Consider the following 8,556-nt stretch of genomic DNA (forward strand, 5'->3'; position numbering starts at 1 on the left):
TTTGTACCCGTGTTGCCCAGTCCAATCTGCCTGGGACCACAGTGTCCACATGCAGACCAACCCCCAAGAGCAAATTCAAGCCTAGTGCATCCCAGGTATGGTCAAGCCCCTGTGGTTGAAGAGCTTTGAAAAGCCAGCGGGTCTCCAGCTGATGCGGATCCCCACACCAGCTGTCTGTTTCAAAGCCCTCCCCTAAAAACGACAGCTGCCTCAAACACAGAGATTTTGCAGGGGCCAACATTTGTTGTGAGTGAAGTATCAGGGGGATGAAGTCAGACAACAGAAGCCCTTGGGCTTTTTCTGGCCAATAGCATTCCGAATTGCAACTCAGGCAGGCAAGTTTCACTAAACTCCTTTGGCCCCATTAGAGTGGGGAATGTGGAAGTGCTGCCGCCTTGTGGACACATCTCATAACAGCAACACTGAAACCTCTGCTGCAGGGCAAGGAATATTCAGAAGGCCTGGGGCTGTCCATGACAACACTCAGGAAATAAGCTGGGAAAGTTTCTGCAGAGAGATCTAAAATCCAAACGCGTTTTCAAAGGCCAGTTTCAAGAGGGAAACATGACACACACCGTTAACAATCAAACAGGGAAAAAGACACCCCCAAGAGCCTGGTCTACATTGTTAATGATCAGAGACAAGGGGCTGAAACGACGAGGAGGTGTCGCCTCACACCAGTCAGAGGGAGGGGCTATCGATATCACTTTTTTGAACCGTAACTGCTGGAGTGACTGCCGGGTAAAGGAAAAGTTCCTAAGCTGTCCATGGCAATGAAAAATGTAAAGAGCTACCTGGACAAATGTGCCAAAGTTCCTTGGGCAACTATGAAGAAAAAGCATTCATATCATCAGGCCCACCTATGGCAGGCCCTCTATGCGAAGGAAACCTCCTCCATTGGAGAAAACACAGGCACCCCAACATTCTCCACATCACTCAATATTGACAAAGTCAAGACAATGAAGAGACCAAAATGTCCATGGACCAATGAAAGGATAAGGAAGACCTGCTCCAGAGAGACAAGGTAAACTTAGCCACGAAGAAGCATAACCAAGAAACCTTTCTCAGCAACATGGACGGAAGGAAGGAATGCACGTTTGACGGACAGATAAAGGCAAGTGTCATGTAATATCACTTGGAGGTGGATTTTATGTAGCAATTCACAACTGAGAAGCAGATTTTAGAAGACATACTCAGTCTTATTAAAGAGGAAAGGTGGGAGGAGAAGGTAAATTCCGAGTGGCTGAAACTTGAACACACACACATATATAGACTAGGTCACCAACACAGACTCTGTATCGCAGGAAATTATACTCAATTTGCTTGATAAAGTCTCTAAAAACTGAAGCTGAAAATAATGGGATTATGTAGATGAATAACAGAATCACTTTTGAGATCATCTGAAACCAACAAAACCTTGGAAATCAGTGATACTCCTAGAAAAAGAGACAGTAAAATACAGAGGGGAAATTTTGCCTACTGCAGTCTTCTCTGATTTCCTTTTCCCAGGCTGGTGTCACATCCATGCAGCCTGAGACGTCTCAATGCTGGAATATATTGGGGCTCAGGAGGGAAGGGAGGTTGTCCAGGCACATGAGCCCCATTTGCAATGGTAACGCCTGGTCCCCTAGGGTGGAACCACAGCCTCCAGAGGCAGGACACCCCACCAGAAGCAAAAGCAAGCCTAGTGCATCCCAACGGAGAAGGCAATGGCAAGCCACTCCAGTACTCTTGCCTAGAAAATCCCATGGATGGAGGAACCTGGTGGGCTGCTGTCTATGGGGTCGCACAGAGTCGGACACAACTGAAGCAACTTAGCAGCAGCAACAGTGCATCCCAAGTATGGTACAACCTCTGAGCTGGAAGAGCTTAGAGAACCAGCTGTTGTCCTGGTTTCCAAGTGATGTGGATTCCTGCTCCAGCATCCTCTTTAAAAGGCCTTGCCTAAAAACAGAACCCTCACAAAAGCGATTTTGCAACAGTTAAATTTGTCTTGCGTGAAAAGTCACAGCCAAAAACGATGAAAACAGAAGCCCTAGGGCCTTTTGGTGACGCGTGGCATTCCAAATCACAATCCAGGAGGGCCAGTTTCACCGAGGCTGTGGTAGCCCCTCAACCAGAGTTCTGAAGGAAGCAGCCATAAGGCCTTGAGATGCCTGGGTCACAGAAGCACTGACATCTCAGCATCTGGGCACAAAATAGTCCCCGCCTAGGGGATGCAATCAACACCTCACATCCAAAAATGTCCTGGGGGAGCCATCAATATTTGAAATCAGGATGAGTTTTGGGGGCCAATTTCTAGAGGTAAATATCACTCACAGTGTAACACATTATAAAATATTGACAAGATAAACCCAGGACACGGTGGCCTACATTGCTAATGATTAGAGGCAAGACACTTAAGATGGCAAGGGGGTATCCCCTCACACCACACACAGTTTTTGTCCTTAAATATTTACGAACAATAAATGCCAGAGTGGGCATCAGGGAAAAAAGAAGCCTCTGAAGCTGTCATACATGGAAATTCAAAGTGTAAAGGACCACATGGAGGAGAGTATGGAAGATCCTTGGGAAACAAGATATACAGCAATCACATCTTCAGGCATCCTCACAGCTGGACCCCTATCCCGAAACATCCTTCACTGGAAAGGACAGACACCCCGGACCACAACACTTACTACTGACAACAGCCGGACACAGATGTGGCCCAAATTTCCATGGACAGACGAATGGATGAGGAAGTGCCACCTAGAAACCACAGAGAAAGCCATGGAATAGAAGACAATAAGGCCTTTCTCAGCACCATGGATGGAAGTCGATAAAGTAAATGAGACAGAGAATGGGAATCAGCCTGTGATATCACTTAGAGGTAGAATCGGAAAACTCATCTTATGAATAAAATTAAAACAGAGAAATCAACCCAGAGACATTAAAAAAGGAAGCCAGGGTTTCCAGAAAAGAAAGGTGTGAAGGAAAGATAAATTAGAAAGTGGTTGAAACCTATACACACTAATAGACACGTGTATGTGTGTGTGTGTGTGTGTGTGTGTGTATAAAATAGGTCAACAAGAAGACCTGAATTATCACGGGGAATTTGATCAGCAGGCTTTAATAATGTCCATGGGTACAGAAGCTGAAAATAATAGGTACATTTAGAGGCATAGCAAAACTCATTACTATACATCTGAAAGACACAAGCATTGTAAACCAAGGATATCCCTTAAAAAAATTAACACTTACTGAAAAAGAACAAACAAAACAACCACTGCCTTCTCTACTGCTTTCTAGCCTCCTTTTCCTGGGCTAACATCAATCTCTGCAGGCTGACTAGGCTTGGTCTCAAGGCAGGGATGTGCTGGGGCTCAGGGAGCCAGGGAGGTGTCTCCAGAACACGAGCTACTTTTGTACCCGTGTTGCCCAGTCCAATCTGCCTGGGACCACAGTCTCCACAAGGATGCCATCCCCCAAGAACAAATTCAAGCCTAGAGCATCTCAAATATCGTCAAGCCGGTGTGCAGGAAGAGCTTTGAAAATCCAGCTGGGCTCCAGGTCTCCAGCTGATGCGTATTCCTATGCCAATTGCCTGTTTCAAAGTCCTCGCCTAACAATGACAGCTGCCTCAAAGACAGTGGTTTTTCAGGGGTCAACATTTGTCGCAAGTGAAGTGTTGGTGGGAAGAAGTCAGACGACAGAAGCCCTTGGGCTTTCCTCTGGCACATGGCATTCCAAATGACAACTCAGGAAGGCCAGTTTCACTAAGGCTCCTTCGGCTCCATTAGAGAGAGTGGGGAATGTGGAGTGCTGCCACCTTGTGGACACATCTCATTACAGCAACACTGAAACCTCTGCTGCAGGGCAAGGAATATTCAGAAGGCTTGGGGGCTGTCCATGACACCAGCACTCAGGAAATAGGCTGGGAAAGGTACTGCAAAGAGATCTGAAATAAAAACGAGTTTTCAGAGGCCAATTTCAAGAGGGAAACATGACACAAACCATTTACAATCAAACAGGAAAGATAGTGAGAGAGTCAAATTCTTAGGTAGGCTGATAAGTCGTCCAGGGTCCCAGAGAAGGAGAAAGGGGTCTGGGGCTCTCAAGAAGGAGGAAAGGACAAACTTTTTTCTCTACAGTTCTTCATCTTAATTACATGAAATCACATTTTTTTCTTTAATTCCAGAGCTGATGATTACACCACAAACAGCAGTTACTGTTAATAACAGCCATGATATGGACGTGGCCCAAATTTTCATGGACAGACAAATGTATAAGAAGTGCCACAGAGAGACAACCGAATCTTAGAAATGAATAAGAATTTAAAAAGGCCTTTCTCAGCACCGTGGATGGAACTCAGTAAATGAGACAGAGAATAGCAATCAGTCTGTGATATCACTTAAAGGTGGAATCAGAAAACTTATCAATGAATTTAGAACACAAAAACCAGTGCAGAGAGGTGAGAAAATGAAGCCAGGGTTTCCCAAGAAGAAAGGAGTGAAGGAAAGATAAATTAGAAGGTGGTTGAAACCTGTACATTAATAGACACCTGTGTGTGTGTGTGTATAAAATAAATCAAGAAAAAATTCAACTCAGCTGGCTTTAATAACATATATGGGTGCAGAAGCTGAAAAGAATAGGTATGTTTAGAGGCATGATGAAACTCCTTACTGTACATCTGAAAGAAACAAGCATTGTAAACAAAGGATATTCCTAGAAAAATTAAATGTTAACAGGGGAACAAAAAAAAAAAAAGGAAACCACCATTGCCCACCCTACTTCTTTCTAGCCACCTTTTCCAGGGCTAATATTAAGTCTCTGCAGGCTGACTAGGCTTGGTTTCAAGGCTGGGATGCCCAAGGGCTCAGGGAGCCAGGAAGTGTCCCCAGAACACGAGCCCCCTTTGCACCTGTTCTTCCCAGTCCAACCTGCCTGGGATCACATTCTCCACATGCAGGCCATCCCCCAAGAGCAAATTCCAGCCTAGTGTACCCCAAGTTTGGTCAAGTCCCTGTGCTGGAAGAGCTTTGAAAAGCCAGCTGGTCTCCAGCTAATGTGGATCTCTACTGCAGTTACCTGCTCAAAGCCCTGCCTTTCTCAAAGTGAAGTGAAGTCGCTAAGTCGTGTCCAACTCTGCGACCCCATGGACTGTAGCCTGCCAGGTTCCTCTGTCCATGGGATTTTCCAGGCTCGAAGCCCTACCCTAAAAATGACAGCTGCCTCAAACACAGCAATTTGGAAGGGGTCGACATTTGTCGCGAGTGAAGTGTCAGGGGGAAGAAGTCAGATGACAGAAGCCCTTGGGCTTTTCTCTGGCACATGGCATTCCAAATGACAACTCAGGAAGGCCAGTTTCACTAAGGCTCCGTCGGCTTCATTAAAGAGTGAGGAAATGTAGAAGTGCTGCCACCTTGTGGACACATCTCATAACAGCAACACTGAAATCTCTGCTGCAGGACAAGGAATGTTCAGAAGGCCTGGGGGCTGTCAATGACACCCGCGCTCAGGAAATAGGCTGGGAAAGGTACTCTAAAGAGAACTGCAATCGATGCCAATTTAGGCCAATTTCAAGAGGGAAACCTGAGTCACACGGTTTACAATCAAGCAGGAAAGAAAAACACCCCCAGAGCCTGGTCTCCATCGTTCATGATTTGAGACAAGAGACTCAAACGGCAAGGAGGTGTCACCTCACACCAGAGGGAGGGAGGGGTTATTGATATTACTTTTATGAACCATAACGGCTGTAGTGGGTGCTGAGTAAAGGAAAAGTTCCTGAGGTGTTCGTGGCAATGAAAAATGTAAAGAACTACCTGGACATAGGTGCTGAGGTTACTTGGGAAACTATGAATAAAAATAAAGCAATCAGATCATCAGGCACACCCATGCCAGGCCCTATATGCAGAAGAAACCTCCTCCATTGGAGAAGACACAGGCATCTCAACATTCCCCAGAGCACCTAATACTGACAAAACTCAAGATAATGAAGAGGCCAAAATGTTCATGGACCGATGAAAGGATAAGGAAGACCTGCTCCAGAGAGAGAAGGTAAACTTAGTCATAAAGAAGCATAATGAAAAACCTTTCTCAGCAACATGGACGGAAGTAAAGGAAGTACATATATCGGATAAAGTCAAGTGTCATGTGATATCACTTGGAGGTGGATTGTATGTAGCAATTCACAAATGAGAAACAGACTTTAGAAGGCATACTAAGTGTTATTAAAAAGGAAGGGAGGGAGAAGATAAATTCTGAGTGGCTGAAACCTATACACACACACATATAAATTGAATAGGTCACCAACATAACCCTGCTGCTGCTGCTGCTGTTAAGTCACTTCAGTCGTGTCTGACTCTATGCGACCCCATAGACGGCAGCCCACCAGGCTCCCCCGTCCCTGGGATTCTCCAGGCAAGAACACTGGAGTGGGTTGCCATTTCCTTCTCCAATGCATGAAAGTGAAAAGGGAAAGTGAAGTCGCTCTGTCGTGTCCAACTCTTCGCGACCCCATGGACTGCAGCCTACCAGGCTCCTCCATCCATGGGATTTTCCAGGCAAGAGTACTGGAGTGGGGTGCCATCGCCTTCTCCAAACATAACCCTACTCTGTATCAGAAGAAATTATACTCAACTTGCTTCCATAAAGCCTATGAAAACCAAAGCTGAAAATAATGGGTATGCGTAGATGTATAACTGAATCACTTTTGAGATCATTTGAAAACAACAAAACATTGGAAGTCAGCGACACTCCTAGAGAAAGAGACAGTAAAATACAGAGGGGGAAAACTGCCTGTTGTATTTTTATCTGGCTTCCTTTCCCTGGCTAGTGTCACATCCTTGCAGCCCTAGCACGCTTGAGCCTCGAAGCTGGAATATCCTGGGGCTCAGGAGGCCGGGGAGGTTGCCCAGGCACACAAGCTTCATTTGCCACAGCGGTGACTTGTCTGCTAGTGTGGAACCACAGTCTCCAGAACCAGGCCGGCCCAAAGAAGCAAAAACAAGCCTAGTGTGGGAACCATGTTTTACTGCTTTCTCAGAAATGACTCCTGGAATTTAATCTTACTCATTCCATCTTCTTGCTTGCTCTCCCCTACCCTTAAGTTAGACGTTCTGGCTGACAAGTCAGCATTAGTTTGATGCTGTTCTGCACGCAGAACAAACCCCTTTTCCTTCAAAGACCTTTATTTACAACTCTCATGTGGTTACCTCCGAACCTCCAGAAGGAAGCCTCCCTAATCCCTGAATTCTGGTCTCTGTCTTGTTTTACTGCTCTTAAAGATTACAAGATAAGTTACCAATGAAATAGGCGCTGAGCTGTTCTCGGGGAGTTGTGCGTCTCCGGGAGCTCTCCCCGTGCTCTCTCTCATACTCCTGTGTGTTTCGAGAATTAATCAGTGCGAAACTGCTGCAATTGGCACCGAAACAGGGACCTCCTGAAAGTTTGCTTCACATCCCCTCCTCAAGCCCGAGCAAGGGAAAAGGATGTCTGCTCATCCAGGTAGGAACTATGGCCTGTAAGGCTAGCGATGAACCGAAGTCTTCTAGACAGGCGGTGCTTTCGCTTTCTCTTACATGTAACTCTCTTTCTCCTCAACAGCTTGCGCATAAGGGTCAGCTTTCTTTTCTGCTTGCGCCGCTGAGTCTAAGGTTTCTGATTCGGGCTTCACTTGTTACGGTGATTTATACTCACTGTCCTTGGTATCCACGAGAAGGGTCTTTGAAAGTGTCTGATTGGTAACGAGGAAGTCGTTGGTTAAGAAATGGTGTAGGTATTGTTAATGTATGGCATCTAAATACTTAGAATTTATGTCATATTGCCGTTTCTGCCGTGGAAGAGCGAGAAACTCCTTGGGCTGATCTTATTCCTCCGGCGGAGGCACCTCCCCGGCCTCCTCCTGTTATGTCTAAACTCAGAAGTATAAAGTCAACAAAGACTACTTTACCAGCTCATGAATTTACCCAAGGACTTGTTCACTCACTTCCTAACATTTTCAATGTTCTAAGGTAAACAGCATGGTTAGAGAAGGTGTAGAGAAAGAAGCTTTGTTCCTGGCGATGCTTCCTAAGGCCCACCTCACTTTGGATTTCAGGATGTCTGGCTCTGAGTGAGTGAGCACACCATCGTGATTATCTTGGTCATGAAGATATTTTTTGTATAGTTCTTCTGTGTATTCTTGCCACCTCTTCTTAATATATTCTGCTTCTGTTAGGTCCATACCATTTCCTTCCTTTATTGTGCCCATCTTTGCATGAAAAGTTCCCTTGGTATCTCTAATTTTTTGGAAGAGATTTCTAGTCTTTCCCATTCTATTGTTTTCCTCTGTTTCTTTGCATTGATCATTGAGGAAGGCTTCCTTGCTATTCTTTGGAACTCTGCATTCAAATGGGTGTATCTTTCCTTTTCTCCTTTGCCTTTTGCTTCTCTTCTTTTCATAGCTGTTTGTAAGGCCTAAATGGTCTAGTGGTTTACCATAGTTTCTTCAATTTAAGTCTGAATTTGGCAATAAGGAGTTCATGATCTGAGCCACAGTCAGCTCCCGGTCTTGTTTTTGCTGACTGTATAGAGCTT

This window comes from Bison bison, unplaced genomic scaffold (assembly GCF_000754665.1).
Source record: "Bison bison bison isolate TAMUID 2011002044 unplaced genomic scaffold, Bison_UMD1.0 scf7180017864464, whole genome shotgun sequence".
NCBI lineage: Eukaryota > Metazoa > Chordata > Mammalia > Artiodactyla > Bovidae > Bison > Bison bison.